The sequence below is a fragment of the Polypterus senegalus genome, chromosome 13 (genome assembly GCF_016835505.1).
Source record: "Polypterus senegalus isolate Bchr_013 chromosome 13, ASM1683550v1, whole genome shotgun sequence".
NCBI classification, from domain to species: domain Eukaryota; kingdom Metazoa; phylum Chordata; class Cladistia; order Polypteriformes; family Polypteridae; genus Polypterus; species Polypterus senegalus.
In genome coordinates this window covers 90,965,979-90,986,019 of record NC_053166.1, presented here as the reverse complement: position 1 = coordinate 90,986,019, position 20,041 = coordinate 90,965,979, and positions in this window count along the sequence as shown.

The window sequence follows — 20,041 nt, the reverse complement described above, 5'->3', positions numbered from 1 at the left end:
CAATGTGTACTAATGCATTTGCAAGCTTGTTTTCATTCAATATTGTAGATATATTCACTGGAGGAGGAAAAAATATACAATGTGAAAATATAAAATGTATTTACAAACAAAAAAAAAATTAAAAAGGTTTAGCTTTATCACTGCTGTATATTTTGCCAAATGTATACACATGCATTGTTTTATTATTTTTTAAAAGTATATACTATGTTTAAATGTTAAGTCCTTTTTTTTGTAAAAAGAAAAAAAAATAAAGTCCAAACGCTTGTACATTACTTTGCAAGAGGCGCTGTTCCAACTTGAAGGAAAGCAAAATGCGCCACTGCTCAGGATCATGTCCTATTGTATTGAATCGCGCAAAAAAGAAAACTATTAAACAATTAAAGTTACCTGCTTGTTATTTAAGAAAAAAGCTAAATCATCATATATATGGAGACCAAACATTAGTAATTATTCTGATGGGCTTTTCAGGATACTCCTGTTTCCTTCCATAGTCCAAAGACAGGCTGCCAGGAAAAGTCTGACTTGTTCCAATCTGAGTTTGTGTGTGTGTTGGCATGAATGGCATGGGAGATAAGTTGTTGTCCCATCCCAGGCTCATTCCTACTTTGTGCCCATTTGTTTTCCTTCCTTCAACTTCCTTCAAACTTGTACTGGATAAAGCAGTTTCAGAAAACATATGTATTTATACCTGGGGATTCCACTTTGGTCTAAAACTTGCCCTTTAGTGTTAACTAGTACTTTAGAATCACTACAATATACCTTATAAGCACTGACCGTTTGGGTACCTTCAGTTGATGAACCTTCCAAGGACAGGACTACCTATTAGCTCTGCAGGTGATTAAATCAAGAGGTACAGTTCATAAATACAGACACAAATTAAGCTGAAACAACACAAATCCCACCTTGATTTAATACTCATACCTATATAAAAATGGCATGTGTAACTTTGCTAATAGTAGAATTTTGATTTAGCTGGAAATTATTTGGAGAGGAATGGTTGGCATTGCTGCCTTATAGCTCCTCAAACCTGCACCTGGACAGTGTCATCGTTATTCTCCTCATGCTCATGGTTCTCTTATAGCTCTTATATTTTTTTCTTCCAGAGATCTGAATGTTAAATTAATTGTCAATTCTAAATCAACTTGGTATGGTTACGTCATATTTTGTATCTGGCATCCTTTTCTATAGATAGCATATGCCTTACACTGTTTACTATGTCAATCTCGCATTGCATTGCGTGGCTCTGAGAATGCATGAATGAAAGTTATTTCAAAAAGAGGTATAAAAGCTATTTTATCTTAACTCCTCGATGGATTCAGATGTCAACACTTTGTGTACAATTACCTTCATATGACAACTGGGAATGTATTACCAATTCATCTGCAGCAAGTAAGACATTAATATTTTACTTATGCTTCAAAGTGATGTTTTTGTCATTCAACTGAATGCCATAAAATAGCAATTTAAATTCCTTTTGAAAACTTTTCTTTACAAAATACGTAGTAAGGTAAATGTGCTAAAGAGGTTACAGTGACATGTAGCCCTGAATCTTCTATCTGATAGTTAGCCTCATTGCTGTCATGTATTTCTTTCCAATCCCTCAAATGTAATGTAGGCTCATATCCGTAATTAAGTAATAGCTGAAGAAAGATCGACATGTACATGAAATGGCATCCTTTGCTGTCATTGTCAGAGTTACGGTAACTGATAGATATTTCCTTGTAATTTTCATGAAGGACGTTGCCCGTTCTCCAGGTTCAGCCGTTACATTTACCTTTTAGAAAGTAAATGGGACTTTTGCCTGATCAGTTCAGTTGCAATTGCCTGGGTTTTGATTTTTATCATGACTTCTTTACTGTTCATTATCTTTGATTTGTTAACACTTGGAGGAAAAAATGAGATGTCATCAAATTAAATAATAACATAATAATGAAACGGTTATATCAAATATAGCAAATGCCTGAACTGAGAGAAGCACACAGTGCAGTTCATATGTTGACAGTCCGTACGCTGAGATTATTGCTACTCTAAGAAGCACCTCAGTGGTACAAAAAATAGGCTGCCTAGAGAATTTGTGGGCAATCATGTTTCAAGTTTACATTCATTCTTTTTCTGAATCTGCTTATGCTGTACAAAATTTAAAAATTTATTAAAGAAAGCCATATGGTGGAAAGAAAAACAAATTGTGCTATGATGAGTTTCAGACTTTATTATCTCATTATAAGGTCCAACATTTTTTGTATTTCTTGCTGAAGTTCTGGGTTTATTTATTAAAGATGTCCTGATGCTCTATAATCTGTTTTTCACATTTCCTACATATTTCCACAAAAATTACTAAATGAAGAGATCCATGTTGAAGTGAATGACCTTGCCAAATAGTACATTTCCTTCACTGTTCTGCTTATTTCATATATTTAATATTTCAGTTTTCTAACAATTTTTGAACAATATATCAAGTAAGATTAAAGAAGAATATAGCACTGTGTTTAACACTGTTTCCTGACAACGTCTGAATCCTGGATTTGAGTGTAATCTGCATGTTCTCCTCTTGTCTACTGTATGTGAGATTTTCTAAGGATACTCTGCTGTTCTGCTCATATCCTGAACATTTGCCTAATTGGTTAATTGGTCATTTTAAACTGACCCCAAGTTTTAAAGAGAACCCTTTGATGAACTGGTGCTCTGTCCATTGTTTGTGTCTTCCTTGGCCCAGTGCTGTTGCAACTGGCACCACCTGCTTGAGACCCTGAACCAGATTATCAGCTTAAAATGTGGATAGAGTTTAAAGGTGACTTTGTGAGAAAAGTGAATACCTTTCTATAAATATATTTCAAAATATGATTTTAAACACATTTATGTAGATACTTGGCAGAGATCCTCAAAGTATCACTGCCACTTTCAGTAAGTAGCGTTGCCACTTCCTTTGGCCTCCACGTTCAGCTAACAGATGGGGATCCTCTTGTGTCTAGTTTGCATGTTCTGTGTGTTCACAAGGGTTGTTTCAACGGTCCAGTGATGCACTTTAATATTTTTGCCATTTTTAAATTGGACTAATGGGACTGCGTGTGAGTGTATGCATAAGTGTGATTTACAATGGTGTAGTGCCTCATTCAGGGCTGGTTACTGCCGATACACTGGGAGAGAATCTCTATCTGAATGTCCCTGACCAGAAAACGACATTTTAAATAAAAATGGATAGAAAGCATTATATGTGTTTTCCTTAGAGTTCGCCCTCAACTCCATCCCTTTTTGTTCAAACAGTTCCTCTGTGGAAGAGGAAAATTCTGAAAGCTAACCAACTGACATGAACTAAGGTATTCCTCCATATTTCCTCAGTGTCTGAGGCTAATTGCTTTCTTTTACCAACCTTTCAGAAAGATTATCCTTTTAAAGCAAGTGTGAGTTGCTTATGTACCTTTACATTGATTTATGTTTCCATATTTCTACAAGCAGAGCTCTGGCAGGTAAAGTGACAGGCTACCAGTTATACAGTGAATAAGCGGTGGAGACTGATGCACTAATAGGCCACCTTAGTTGTTCAACTACATTGTCTAGTGGTAAGACAATAAGTGAATTTCATATATGTAGTACCTTATGTTTGTAAAAGCTTTCAAAACATCTGTCAGCTCCCTAACCCTGTACTGAGTGAAAAGTGCTAGGGAGATGGACTGCCCATTAGGACTACTAGAACAATTTTTGAGGGGCTTCTCTCCCTGTGTGTTGTGCTGTCAGGCTGCTAAGTGTAAAACAGAGTGAGAGATCAAATGAGAGAGACACATGATACGATTGGTCCACACTGCATTGTCAATGCTCCTTTACAGTGTGACAGATGGCCGAGAGGACCCTTCACCACATTTGCCAGGGGGGCAAGGGTGGGAAGCCCAGTATCACCCCCTGACGCTAGATGGCAGCCTCCCTGGGTTACAGCGGTGCCTATGACTCCCCCAAGGCTTCATGGGGGTTGGAGTTCTGTGCAGTTCTGTGATGTTCCGCAGGCGCCGCCAGGGGGTGCTGCAACAGGAGCGGCCGGGCCCGCTTTCATCTTACCCGGAAGTCACCTGTCATACCCGCAGTCTTCAATACAATCCGAACAGGTGTTCTCTACCATGCCAGGAGAGTTGCTTACAGCAGAGCTGTCAAGATTCAGGAGCATAACTTTGCAATAATTGAGGAAAGCAGAAAGGGGCAAATAGTTTTTCACAGTCCTGTAAATCAATGTTATTATACCATCCTCAGACCCTGATTACTCCAATTCATGGTTATTGGGGAAAAGGCACCTATGCCAGCAGTGGTGAGGTGCACAAAGGAGGTCCAGATGACTTAGGGCACGGGTGTCAAACTCCGGTCCCAGAGGGCCGCAGTGGATGCAGGATTTCATTCTAACCATCTTCTTCATTAGTGACCAGTTTTTTGCTGCTACTTAACTTCTTTTGCCTTAATTTTAATTAACTTGACTCCTCTGTTGTTTCTTTTTTCCTTAATTAGCAGCCAAATAATAATAAGAAACAAAACAAGCTGCCACATGACAAGCTCACCCGTGCCCATCACAGAATATCTGAAAATAAAGAAAGGTGAAGGTCTCAGTAAGGCTAATCTCTCAGGTCACCAAAACATATTGATGGTGCTATGGCAGAATGAGAGCAGCAGCAAGCCATGGAATTAAATAATGAGTGTAATTAACAGCAAGAATGGGCTTCTCATTAAGAAAGTGAAATTGGTTGGAGTTTGCAGCCCCAATTTAGCTGGTCATCTGTTGGCTTGTTTCATGTCTCATGTCTGTTTGGCTGTCATTTAATGAAGAAAAGAATCAATTGTGAGAACTCAATCCTTAAAAACAGATCTATTAAAATAAAGGGAAAAATAAGTTAATTAGCAGTGAAAATTAGTCACTGATTAGGAAAAGGGTTAGAATGAAAACCTGCAGCCACTGCGGCCCTCCAGGCCTGGAGCTCGACACCCCTGACTTAGGGGTTGAAGTGTAATTAGGTGTAGCCCCTGTCGTTTCTGTCATGGAGATCGTATTTGCTATGGAAACAGCAGACAGAAAAGTAGTGGCGTTACAACAGCAACAGCAGCTTGTATGTACTGGAGACTTTAAAGTCCACAAACTCCACACATCTCAGGCCACAGTGAGGGATAGGGTTTCCTGTTTTCATTGTGGGGCAAGCACAATAGTGTTTCATTATGTTTCATAACTGCAGTATGCCATTTGTGTCACAAGAGGGAGCAACTTAGCAAGGAAATGTTTTACCAGAGCACAACATGCAGACACGCAAGAAAATGAGATGACAAAAAAAGAAAGTAGAGCAACTTTTCTGGAAAATGAAAAGAATTAAGTGAAGATGAAAAGGCATTTGCACTGTACCAACTAACAATCCACAAAATTTCACCATATAAAGTCACAGTAGAAATAAATGGACACAGCATTGAAATGGAAATTGTTACAGGTGCAACTTTCACTATACTGAATGAAGTGACTTGCAGATAACTGTGTGCTGATGAACAACAGAAAGTTGGGGTGTCATTACTGATATATACTGGACCTATTTTTTCCAGCATTCGGCAGACTATGGGCTCAGGTTAAATGCAGAACACAATGATTGTGAGATGTAATGGGACCAACCTCATGGGCTGAGACTGGTTGAGAGACATTAAGCTGAACTGGGGTGAAGATATATATATATATATATATATATATATATATATATATATATATATATATATATATATATATATATATACAGATATGAGCCTGAGACTGAGTTTTGGGAAGGACTAGGAACTCATGTGTGAATAGAGGCAAAGATATATGAATATGGAGAGGTTCAGCCTGGATTCTTCAAAGCTCATCCATTGCCACACAGTTTGAAAGATAAAATGAAAAAATGATTACAGAGGCTCCAAAGTTGAGGGTATTATAGAAGCTGTTTGTTTTTCAGAGTGGGCCACATCTATACTATCTGTAGTAAAGGCCAATAAGATAATTTACATCTGTGGAGATTACAAGCTGACCGTGAACAGAGTTTCCAGACTGGGCAATTGTCCAACTGCCAAAATAGAGCATTTATTGGCAGAGTTAGAGGGTGGTCTGACGTTTCATGAAATTAGACCTCTTCCAGTCTAATCAACAATAAGTGCTAGAACCAGAGTCCCACAAGTTCACCACAATCGATACACACAAAGGACTGGTCCAGTATGCCCAACTCCCATACAGAATGCTTTCCATTTCTAGGATATTTCAGCGTACCATATAAAATATTCTACAGGGTAAACCTCAAATGGGGTTTCAAATTGATGTTATTTTGATTATTCTGAAAGTATTAGAATATCCTGCGGTGGATTGGTTCCTGCCTTGTGCCCTGCGTTGGCTGGGATTGGCTCCAGCAGACCCCCGTGACCCTGTGTTCGGATTCAGTGGGTTGGAAAATGGATAGATGGATGGATGGATATTAGAATATCATCTTAAGCACCTTGATAAAGGGTTTGTAAAGTTAGCTGCTGCAGGACTAAGGGGGCATAAAGACAAATGATTTTTCATGGCATCTGAAGTTGTCTACCTGGAATATAAAGTAGAATGCCACAGCATATACCAAGTTCCTGGCAAAGGGCAACCATTAAGGAAGCACTGATTCAACTGGTATTGAAGTAAACTCAACGGTGTTGGACAGCTGTGGAAGAGCAGGCTTTTTAGAAAGCCAAAGAAACATTTCAGTGTGATCATTTGTTAGTTTATTTTAATAAGGGGAAGGACCTGTACCAATCTTTTGACACCTTAGCCTATGGTGTGGGGGCAATCCTCTCTCACAGCTGCGAGAATAGAACAGAAAGACCAATTGGTTATATGTCATGTATGCTGACTAAAGCTGAGCAGAGTTACTCACTTTTTGAAAAGGAAGCAATAGACATAATCTTTGGCCTGAATAAGTTCCATCTGTACCTTTTTGGCAAACCATTTGTAATCAAGACAGATCACATGACCTTGCCAGGAATGTTTGGTGAATAGAAGGGAGTCCCACAGTTAGTAGCAGTGCACATTCAATGCTAAGCATTCACTCTAGCTTCTTATGAATATACTTTAATGTATAAAGAATAAACACAACATACTGATGCTGATTCCTTGAGTCGTCTGCCACAATGTGGAGAGAGTAAAGAAACTCAACAAAACTGAGGAAGTCATCAGTGCTTAGATATCACTCCGGTTTGGGCAAATCAGGTAAAAATATGGACATGACAAGACCCTGTATTGCTATTGGTCACCATCCATCAGTGGGTTCTGAAAGGGAGCTGGCCAGGTAAACCTGTGGAGCTATCTTGGCAACTTTATGTTTATAGGAAAGCAGAGCTGAGTATGGAGGATGGCTGTATACTATGGGGGAGTTGAGTTGTAATACCTTCACAGGTAAGAAGGCAGGCAGTGTGGTGTAGTGGTTAACACTTTGGACTACAAGCCCTCGGGTTGGGGGTTTAAATCCTTCTACTGACACTGTGTGTCCATTAAAAAGTAATTTCACCAGCCTGTGCTCTGCTTGGAAAACCAAAAGAAAAGTAACTACTATTATCATAAATGTTGTAAGTTACTTTGAAAAATGGACATGAAGCACACCCAAGCATCAATCATATGAAAGTTCTGGCTTGCAGTTACATCTGGTGGTCAAAAAAGAAATAGAGCCAGCTAGTCCATTAATGCACTGCATGTCAAAATAAATCAAACTTCATAGAAGTTGCCCGAATGGCCATAAATTTGTCTTTATATAGAATTTTGTGGCCCAGTGGTGGGTAAGATGCTGTTGATTTATGTAGATGCACAGTCAAGTCAAGTCGGGGAGCATGCACTGGTACAGTGTGTTGCCGCACCCACTATACAGCAAAACAACTCGGGATCCCCCAGGCAAACACACAGTCCAGTCCCACCCTCTGGAAATGACCCTCTATCTGCCACAGCCAGGTGTTACGTGGTTGACCCCTTGGCCTGGTCCAGCCACTTGGATCCCCAACAATGAGGATCTTACGAGCTAGATCACCTTCGGGGAAATGCTTCACATCACAATGCAGGTCATGTGCCTCATTCGGAACTCCATGAGAAACCACTCATTCGTCACAAAGTCAAACCAACGGTACCCAAGGATTTTCCTGAGAGACACAGTACCAATGGAGTACAATTTTTTGTCTCAGGTCACTGGATAGCGTCCATGTCTCGCAACCGTATAGCAAGACAGGAAGCACCAGGATTCTAAAGATTTGGATCTTCGTCCTTTTGCATAGATATCAGGAGTGCCACACATCCCTCTCCAGCAACCTCATGACCCACCATGCTCTCCCAATCCATCTACTGACTTCACAGGAAGAGTCACCAGAGACATGAATGTCACTGCCAAGGTAAGTAAACCTCTCAACAAGTTTGATACTCTCTCCATAAACAGACATACTGCTGTTGGCTGTGCTCAAGAGGTCATTAAAGGCCTGGATCTTGGTTTTTATCCAGAACACTCACAAGCCCAGACACTCAGACTACTCACTCAGTCTCTCGAGCGCCCTGATCAGAGCCTCCATTGACTCCGCGAAGATCACAGCATCATCAGCAAAGTCAAGATCTATGAATCTTTCTTCACCAACAGATGCCCCACAGCCACTGGACTCCACGACCTTGCCCAACACACCCCTGATGAACCCCAGAATCAACTGGGAAAACTGCAGAGGTCCTGCCTCCATTCTGCACAGCACTCACAGTACCAGTGTACAGGCCAGCCATGATATCCAGCAACCTCGAAAATGTCCCACAGGGCAGTTCGATCAACTCTGGTGAACGCTTTGCGAAAATCGACAAAGGCTGCAAAGAAACTCTGCCGATATTCGTGTTTACGCTCCATGAGAACCCTCAGTGCCAGGATGTGGTCGATGGTAGACTTCTTAGGTGTAAAACCAGACTGTTCCGGTCACTGGTAGGTCAGCAAGTGATCACGGATCCTATTGAGGACAACCCTAGCAAGGACCTTACCCGGCACCAAGAGCAGCGTTATCCCCCTGTATTTGCTGCAATCCAGGCGATCGCCCTTCCCTTTCCAGACAGGGACAATAAGTCCCATTTTCCAGTCAGTTGGGATGATGCCAGTCTCCCAAATGGAAGCAAAGATTGCTTGCAATGCCAGGAGGACAGCCTTGCCACCAGCCAGGAGAAGTTCATCCCGGATACCACAGATCCCTGCAGCCTCCCCCCAGTCCCCCACTTAGCTGGTTCACCAGTGAGATTGCACAGGTGGTTCACAGCTAATTGGAGGATCAGCCTCAAGAACTGTGGACTCAGAGATATCCAACATCCTAGCTGGAGGATCAGCTCAAAGTAGCCAGCCCAGCGGGTCACAACTGCAGTGTCATCCGTAAGGACCGTTCCATCAGCTGCCTAGACTGCGACTAAGGAACAGATTCAGATGTTCACATTGCTTCGATTCCTCTGTAAGCAGGACGGTGGTTGCTAGACCACACATGGTGTGTCACTTACTCACAGATTCCTCTAGGAAACGCCTCTTTATCTGCCCTCATAGCCGTCCTTCTCAGTTCCCGGTACATACCAGAGTTGCCATTGAGCCGTGCGCTGCGACTCCTCTTGGTGATATCCAGGGTGCCCTGCGAGATGAAACATCTTCTTCTGGGAAAACCAGTAACACCAACACAACCCTGAGGAACCTTCAGGTCTTGTCACAGAAGGTCTCCCACATCACATTAGGATTGGCAGTAGTACCGATGTATGGTTGTAATTTCCGGCGCCGCATCCGAGTGGCAGCCTTTCCAGCAGCTCCGTATATGACTTTATCTTTTTACCTTTTTATCTCTATTTTTCTCTATTTCACTGATCACTTCTACCACTTTCTTTTATGTGGAATTGCTCCCTGGACACTTTTACTATTTTTTACTACTTGACATGGATTTTACACTCCGGGAATCGCCTATTTAAGTAGTCAGCTTAAAGCACTGAGAAGAAATGCTTATGCCGGTGTGGTTCCTTATTTACCTGACGAGGTAAGAAGACGATATCGGGCAGCGAGCGGCAAAGATAAAAGATAAGATTAAATCGAGACAACTTGAGAGAAAATGGCGTTATAAACCGTCGGTGCCTTCTGTGATCCTGGGAAATGTGAACTCACTACCAAATAAGATCGATGAACTGGCTGTGCTGGTGAAAAATGTCAGAACCTACAGAGAATGCAGCTTGCTGTGTTTTAGTGAAACGTGGCTAACAACTACCATCCCAGATGCTAACGTGGAGCTACCCGGGTTTAGCACAGTTAGAGCGGACAGAGACGCAAGTACCTGCGGAAAGAAGAAAGAAGGAGGACTCGCTCTCTATGTCAATACAAAGTGGTGCAACTCAGGACATGTAAACGTTAAAATCTCCAATTGCTGCAGGGACATCCAACTGTTGGCCGTAAGTCTGCGCCCTATTACTTGCCCAGAGAGTTTGGACACGTGATTGTTGTTATTGTTTACATCCCCCCTCAAGCGAACGCGGAGATGGCGAGTGACATCATCCATTCCGCAGTTGCTAAGTTACAAACGCAGCACCCTGAGGCACTTGTGCTAATCGCTGGAGACTTTAACCATGTAACGCTGGACAAAACATTACCTGCCTTCTCCCAGTATGTGGATTGTAACACTCGGGAAACAGGACTATCGACCTACTGTATGCAAGCGTTAAAGACGCATACAGCGCCACCCGCTGCCTGCGCTTGGGAAAGCAGATCATAACCTGGTTCTGCTTCAGCCTCAATACAAACCAAGAGTGAGGCGCTACCTACAACTACACGCTCATTCAGGAAGTGGTCCCTGAGGCAGAGCAGGCTCTGAGAGACTGCTTTGGAACTACAGACTGGGATATATTGCTTGGGTCACATAGTGAGAACATTGAAGAGGCTGTTGAATGCACAACTGATTACATCAACTTCTGTATGGACATTGTAGTTCCAGTAAGAACAGTATGCTGCTATGCTAACAACAAGCCATGGATTACAAGTGACATCAAGGGCCTTTTGAACCAGAAGAAAAGGGCTTTTAAAGGTGGTGATCAGCATGAGCTCAAGCGTGCAGAAGGAACTCGAGTCCAGCTCAGGGGGCGAAAGAGCAGTACAGGAGAAAGCTGGAGCAGAAGTTGCAGAACAACAGCATGAAGGAAGTGTGGGATGGGATGAAGATTATCACTGGCTGCAGCTCAAGCGGGTGCCGCCATCGAGACAGACGTGGAGAGAGCAAACCAAATGAACAACTTCTTTAATAGGTTTGATCACTAACCCACTCTCACCTCGAGTACTGCATCCTCCAACCATCCTTCTGCTGATACCAGCATAGGTGAGACATCCCCACCCACAATTACAGCAGCCCATGTGAGCAGAGAGCTGAAAAGACTTTGTGCCAGCAAAGCAGCGGGTCCAGATGGTGTATCGCCACGACTGCTGAAGGCCTGTGCGTTGGAACTGGGGAGTCCTCTACAGCGCATCTTCAACCTGAGCCTGGAACAGGGAGAGTCCCAAGGCTTTGGAAAACATCTTGTATCACCCTGTCCCAAAGGTATCACGTCCTAGTGAGCTGAATGACTTCCGGCCTGTTGCTCTGACGTCACATCTGATGAAGACCATGGAGCGGCTGCTGCTTCACCACCTGAGGCCACAGGTCCGCACACCCTCGACCCTCTGCAGTTCGCATACCAGGAGAAGGTGGGAGCGGAGGATGCCATCATCTATATGCTACACGATCCCTCTCCCACCTGGACAGAGGCAGTGGTGCTGTAAGAATTATGTTTTGGACTTCTCTAGGCCTTCAACACCATCCAACCTCTGCTCCTTAGAGACAAGCTGACTGAGATGGGAGTAGACTCACACCTGGTGGCATGGATTGTGGACTATCTTACAGACAGACCTCAATATGTGCGTCTTGGGAACTGCAGGTCTGACATTGTGTTCAGCAATACAGGGGCGCCGCAGGGGACTGTACTTTCTCCGGTCCTGTTCAATCTATATACATCAGACTTCCAATATGACTCGAGTCCTGCCACGTGCAAAAGTTAGCTGATGACACTGCTATTGTGGGCTGCATCAGGAGTGGGCAGGAGGAGGAGTACAGAAAGCTAATCAAAGACTTTGTTAAATGGTGCGACTCAAACCACTTACACCTTAACACCAGCAAGACCAAGGAGCTGGTGGTGGATTTTAGGAGGCCCAGGCCCCTCATGGACCCTGTGATCATCAGAGGTGATTGTGTGCAGAGGGTGCAGACCTATAAATATCTGGGAGTGCAGCTGGATAACAAATTGGACAGGACTGCCAATACTGATGCTCTATGTAAGAAAGGTCAGAGCAGATTATACTTTCTGAGAAGGTTGGCATCCTTCAACATCTGCAGTAAGATGCTGCAGATGTTCTACCAGACGGTTGTGGCGAATGCCCTCTTCTACGCATGGTGTGCTGGAGTGGCAGCATAAAGATGAAAGACACCTCACGCCTGGACAAACTTGTTAAGAAGGCAGGCTCTATTGTAGGAGTAAAGTTGGACAGTTTAACATCTGTGGCAGAGCGATGGGCATTAAGCAAACTCCTGTCAATCATGAAGAATCCACTGCATCCACTGAACAGTGTCATCTCCAGGCAGAGGAGTAGCTTCAGTGACAGACTTTTGTCACTGTCCTGCTCCACTGACAGACTGAGGAGATCGTTCTATCTAGTACCCAAATCTGAAAGTTCCTCACACAACTTGCATGCAAACCCATTAGAAACAGCCTGGTCTTGGAGTCTGGCCAAGTCTAGGCTCATTTTCCTAGTAGGTGGTAACCTCCTGGACCTAAGCTGGATCCTAAGAGTAGCAACAACGAGTCTGTGGTCAGAATTCACAAACTGGGCACTTCTATAGACCCTGTAGTTTTGCAAGAGCCTTCAGCGTCTGCCCACGAGGGTGTGATCGATCTCCTTTACCGCACCACCAGTATTGGAGTAATAAGTCCAATGATTCAGGAGTCACCCTTGACCAGAGGAAGGTCACCTCATGGACACCCATCAACCACCAAGTGAAGCTGCGAATAAAATGTCTCCCTCGCCGAGACATCACTCACCGTGGTAGGAGCATACACTGAGACAACAGACAAGGCACCCAGGGAGTGCCATCATCTGAGTTCCATAATATGCTCGTTGAAAGGAGTGACATTGGACACCATCGGAAGAAGCCAATCCACTACAGTAACAGCTATTCCCCGAGTATGACAGCCATCAGACCAACCAGACCAATATAAGGTGTATCCACCTACAGAGATCTGGCCAGTCCCCGGTCTGCACACCTCAGAGAGTGCCGCCACTGAAATGCGGACTTTACGCAGTTCCTCTGACAGCAGAGGAAGATGATCATCTTACTGGAGAGACAAGACGCACAGTCAAAATGGATTGAAATTTTTGCCATTATGAAGAGTTAGAATTACAGGCAATGGAAACACTTTTGTCAGTGCAGAGATGGAATATGTTTTCAAAATGAACGGTATTAAACATGGTACATTAGCCCCTTATCATCCAGAATCAAATCACCCAGCAGAAAACAGTTAAAGAAGGCCTGAAAAGTTTAAAAGTGGGACACTTGACTTTCCTGTTATGCTAGAGGACAACATCACAGATGAGTGGTCTGATGAGTTACTAATGTGAAGACAACTGTAGACACATTTGGACATATGAAAAGCCACCATGGCAACCATGCAAAGGACAGGACAGTCTCAGTGGGAGAGGCTTTTTATACTCAGAATTTCCTAACTTCAGGGAAATGTTAGATATGCGGGACAGGGACTGGTCCTATTTCTTGCAGAGTGGAGGCAGAAAATGAGCATGTGTCTAAACAACACCAAGATTATCTTTGTCCTTGCTATGACCAACAAAGCAGACAACGAGCAGTGAAGCAAGGTGACTTCTTGGCCCCTTTGACTGATGACGGTCAGAGAACAGAACATGCAGAAGAGGTCCCAAACATTAATCTATTTCCAGTGGCAGAACCATTAGAAGTGTCCAGTAACCCACAGTTGCAGAACACAGACAAGGTAGAGACAGTTCCAACAGTTCAAAGATATCTCGTTCAACAGAGGAAAACACCATGGGACTCATGTATAAATGGTGTGTATGCACAAAAATGTTGCATACTCCTGTTTCCTCACTCACATCACGATGTATAAAAACTAATCTTTATGTAAAGCCACGTACATTCTCACACCTGCTCAAACCATTACATTCACAAGTTTTCGGCTCAGTTTTGCAAACTGAGGGCACCCAGCATCAAAGCAGTGCTACTGTATCAGAGTGTGGAATCATAGCTCTACAGCAACTGATCAGAAAGCTCTATGACAGATTGTGTCAAGAGCAGAGAAAATTATCGAGATACAACTTCTAGCACACGCTGCCTCAGCCATGGGCACAGTCTATATGAACTCTCCCATTCAGCAAACGCTTCAGAGCCTTTCCTGTATAGATCTCGCGGTTCAGAAACAGTTTCATCCCAAGAACTATAAACACAATCAATCAGTCTATCAAGTGTTCCCGGTAGAGCTGTTTGTACTTATACAGTTGTTTTTGAAAGTTTGTGAACCCTTTAGAATTTTCTATATTTCTGCATAAATATGACCTAAAACATCATCGGATTTTCACTCAAGTCCTAAAAGTAGATAAAGAGAAACCAGTTAAACAAATGAGACAAGAATATTATACTTGTAATTTATTTATTAAGGAAAATTATCGAATATTACATTTTTGTGAGTGGCAAAAGTATTTGAACCTTTGCTTTCAGTATCTGCTGCAGCAATAACTGCAACTAAACATTTCTGATAACTTTTGATCATTCCTGAACACTGGCACTGAATTTTAGCCCATTCCTCCATACAGAGCAGCTTCAACTCTGGGATTTTGGTGGGTTTCATCACATTAACTGCTCGCTTCAGGTCCTTCCACATCATTTTGATTAGATTAAGGTCAGGACTTTGACTTGGCTGTTCCAAAACATTAACTTTATTCTTCTTTAACCATTCTTTGGTAGAACAACTTGTGTGCTTAGGGTCATTGTCTTGCTGCATGACTCACCTTCTCTTGAGATTCAGATCATGGACAGATGTCCTGACATTTTCCTTTAGAATCCTCTAATATAATTCAGAATTCATTGTTCCATCAATGAAGGCAAGCCGTCCTGGTCCAGATGCAGCAAAACAGGCCCAAACCATGACACTCCCACCACCATGTTTCACAGATGGGATAAGGTTCTTATGCTGGAATGAAGTGTTTTCCTTTCTCCAAACATAACGCTTTTCATTTAAACCAAAAAGTTTTATTTTGGTCTCATCCGTCCACAAAACATTCTTCCAATAGCCTGGTTTGTCCATGTAATCTTTAGCAAACTGCAGACGAGCAGCAATGTTTTTTTTGGAGAGCAGTGGCCTTCTCCTTGCAACCCTGCCATGCACACCATTGTTGTTCAGTGTTCTCCTGATGGTGGACTCATGAACATGAACATTAGCCAATGTGAGAGAGACCTTCAGTTGCTTAGAAGTTACCCTTGGGTCCTTTGTGACCTCGCTGACTATTACACGCCTTGCTCTTGGAGTGATTTTTGTTAGTTGACCACTCCTGGGGAGGGTAACAATGATCTTGAATTTCCTCCATTTGTGCACAATCTGACTGTGGATTGGTGGAGTCCAAACTCTTCAGAGATGGTTTTGTAACCTTTTCCAGCCTGATGAGCATCAACAACTGTTTTTCTAAGGTCCTCAGAAATCCCCTTTGTTCGTACCATGATACACTTCCACAAACATGTGTTGTGAAGAGCAGACTTTGATAGATCCCTGTTTTTTAAATAACACAGGGTTCCCACTCACACCTGATTGTCATCCCATTGATTGAAAACACCTGACTCTAATTTCACCTTCAAACTAACTGCTAATCCTAGAGGTTCACATACTTTTGCCACTCACCAATATGTAATATTCGATCATTTTCCTCAATAAATAAATGACCAAGTATAATATTTTTGTCTCATTTGTTTAACTGGTTTCTCTTTATCTACTTTTAGGACTTGAGTGAAAATCTGATGATGTTTTAGGTCATATTTATGCAGAAATACAAAAAATTCTAAAGGGTTCACAAACTTTCAAGCCCAACTGTAAGTACAATTACCTCACTGTAAACTTGCATTACAGTTGTAATTTTGCACAACCTGAGCCACTTATGCTTTCATATTGAATAGTTTTCATTGTTTTTTTATTGTATTATTATTATTATTATTAGTTGTTGTTGTAGTTATTTTAACATTTTATTGGAAAATAAGTTTTCTGGAGGATTTGTGTACTGAATCTCATTGTACCATACAAAAACAATAAAGGAATTCAGTTCAATTAAATAGAAGATAGTGTGTATTTACCGATGATGAGGACCTGCTTCTGTGTCGATTTAGATTTCCAGGTGCTATCTTCTTGGAGCTCTTGATATTATTTTTAAGATGAAATGCAGTAAAGTATATATATTAAATTATACAGAACATTTTTTAACTTAATTTAAATAATGTACTGTAAACTGTTAATGATTAAACGTGTGGACACGATGGACACGGTGGATTGTTCCTGCCTCATGCTGTTTGCTTGGTGGGATTGGCACGACCCTGGATGGATAGATGGATGGAATAATTAAACAAGAAAGATATTTCAATGTTACTTAAAAGTTTTGAAGAATCAGCATTCTAAGCTTACAGATGCTTTGACATTTATTAAAGAGCTGATTGTGTGGTGATTGGTTACTTGGAGAAAGCAAAGGAAGGACAGGAATTGGGGGTTAGTACGTTTGAAAGAGATGGTACTGCTACAATAAATTATTTTATTGAGGGTTGCGCCCAGCACAGCAAGCATCTTGTGGGAGGCAGCTCATCACTACCATTGTGCCACTGTGCCCCCTTGTTTAATACATGCTTTAATTCATTTAACATGAACATGATATCAAGTATACATCTTAGTATTTAAATTGTTCGGAGAGCTGTAATATCATGAATGTAATGTATTCTGTGTCCTGTCGGCGTAAAAGAAAACCGTTTAAGAAGCACATAGCGATTTACTCACATAGGGTACCTAGAAGAACACGTATAATATGAAGCATTTAACGTGCCACTTTAGTTACGATGGGATCTGTGAAACTCTAGTTAAGTAAACATTGATTTTATGATTAAGTTTACAATATTCTACTTTAATGACAAAATAAACTACGTGATTGAAGTGGACATTTTGACCTTTTTTTCACTGTGTCCCTATTTTTTTCTTTTCTCTGTACCCTAATATGCTTCCGTATGACACTCAGATGGTGGGCAACGACTCTCCATTTTACGGCAACTTTGATATCTGACAATTTCTCTTTTATTTCGGGCACTGTGTGACTTTCTGAACTTGAACTTTCGAGTTTCTCCGCACTCTGTATCATTCGATCGACTTCCTTTTGTTGTTTATACCACTGCTTAAGCCAACAAATAGTATGTTTATCCTTGCCTCAACTTCGCATTCACTGAAATTCTTTTTTATGTGCTTTTTACATTGTCTTTTAACTGAACAGTGAATGGAAAGGGCTATTTATATTGATTTGCATATTAAAATAAGCAAAATTCTGGGAGGAGTCAGGATGGGCCAGCAGGCGCGTGCATGAGCATTACTTTTCACACTGACTGGGATTTATATAGCACAAGTGCATGGAAGTTGACTTACGCATGGTTTTGTGAATATGCATATTTCCACTTTTGTCCGTATGCCATGTTTTAGTGTGAATTCTATGCACATCATTATGCATGAGGCCCCAGGTTACTTGAAAAACTACTTCTAAACATGGCCAGGATTATTTAATATTTTATACCAGGTTAGCAGGGGCAGTGAACTCATTAGAGCAAATGTTATTTTTTTTCCCATTTTTTGGATTCTTGTGTGTTATTTGTTTTCTTTCTTCCATTCAGCATCACTATCCATCCATCCACCCATTTTCCAACCCGCTGAATCCGAACACAGGGTCATGGGGGTCTGCTGGAGCCAATCCCAGCCAACACAGGCACAAGGCAGGAACCAATCCTGGGCAGGGTGCCAACCCACCGCAAGACACACACAAACACACCCACACACCAAGCACACACTAGGGCCAATTTAGAATCGCCAATCCACCTAACCTGCATGTCTTTGGACTGTGGAAGGAAACTAGAGCACCCGGAGGAAACCCACGTAGAAATGGGGAGAACATGCAAACTCCACGCAGGGAGGATCACTATATTACTGGTAATTGTTAATTTGGCAGCAATGGGAGCAACCTAGGCAGCAGGGGTCCTAGTGGTGAGGTACACAAAGAAGGTCCAGTCAACTCAGTTTATGTAATTATGTGTAGCATGTGTCATTCCAAAAAAGTTTGAAATAAATTCATAACTTGGAAATTTTTCCAACTGGTCATTGGAATGTTGCAGAAACCATGAATGAAACAGATTCATTGCATTTAAGTAGTTCTTTATTTTCATTGTTTTCATTGTTTTAGGCTCTAATTTGAACTTTTCCAGTCATGTAATTTCTTCACATCACCTTCATCTGTTGTCACCATAAGACCAGATCCTAATTTTCCATACAGTACAAAGACCTGGTCTAGAGCTGAGCAGAGCTGTTGCCCTTTGTAGACCTTTTCTTAGGCCTAAACAAAGCTTGTATAAGCACTTCTAATTGTGATGTCTGGAAAATTTGAATTAGCTGACTAAGCAAGGGCATAAAAAGAAAATGACTGAATATTTAATGTGGAGAAGGAAAAAAACAGAGCAAAAGGAGAAATCAAGTACAAATTATTGAGATTGGATTGACAGAAGAAGAGAATAACATCTAAAAAATATCAAGTAGAAATTACACATTATGGAGAGACAACTTGGAAATTTACTCTTTGCTCTGGTATTGGTCTCACATATTTCAGCTTTGAGAGGCACATACTTTTATTTTATTGAGCCTTTTCCTTGGGTCATATTCAGTAATGGCAAAATATGACAGAATCCTCTGCAGTGTCTTTACACTTAGACTAATAATAAAGAATTTCTAATAACCTTCATTTTTGCAGTTCAGTATTGGTTATTGTGTAAATGGAAAATTGAATGTCTGTTGCATCTTGATGCCAAACCTAATGCTGAGTTCACATGCTGTTGAACAAACAGAAAGTCCAATTTGGAAACAATAGAGTGTAGCTGCAGTCCACAGTACCCATGATGTCAGGCATGAAATGCCTATAGACGTCACTCGTCAGTCATGTTACACATACAAAAATCACCTGTTACATGCCCAGACAATGGCATTCTTCCCAGCCTGCTTTGAGAAGCCTTCTGTTGAACCACCCATACAGTAAGCCTGCTGTACAGATGGAATTATTTAATTATGGCTAAGGTTAGGGATATTTGTAGCTTTATCCAATTAACCACAGTTATCTGAGTTGTGAAAACGATTGTAGTGGATGTGTTGTTATTGATATCATCAGACGTGTCTTCACTAACATCAATAAGCATGTTGAGACGTATGGGTAGCGGTTAGACCTTTCCCTAAATTTCATGTTCAAGCCTTGAGTTTGAGCTCTGAGTCAGAAAATTTAGAGAAAGTAAAGCTACTCAAATTCTTTGAGGTCAAACATAATAATATCCTTTCACTTCAGTCAGTTGTTTACAATAAAATGTATAACCTGGTCAAGCAGAAATGGCAGACGCCATATAGCTTTAGTAGTTTCACTTTTTCTTTATTTTCACCAAAACTAGAGTTCATCTTTAATTGCTGTGTTCCACAGACCAAGTAGTAAATCAACAGTGTCTTTGCATTACTCCCAAAAAACATTTTGGAAATTCATGTGAACACACTGAAGTTGGCAGCTAAGACAGTAAAAGTCAGAGCTTCTTAAATTCCATTAGCATGTGAATGCAGCATCAGATACTTCTGTTCATGACATACTATGTGAAGAGTGAGATTGACAATGACTGCATGGCATCTTTTAATGAATATGGCTGACAAAAAATACAC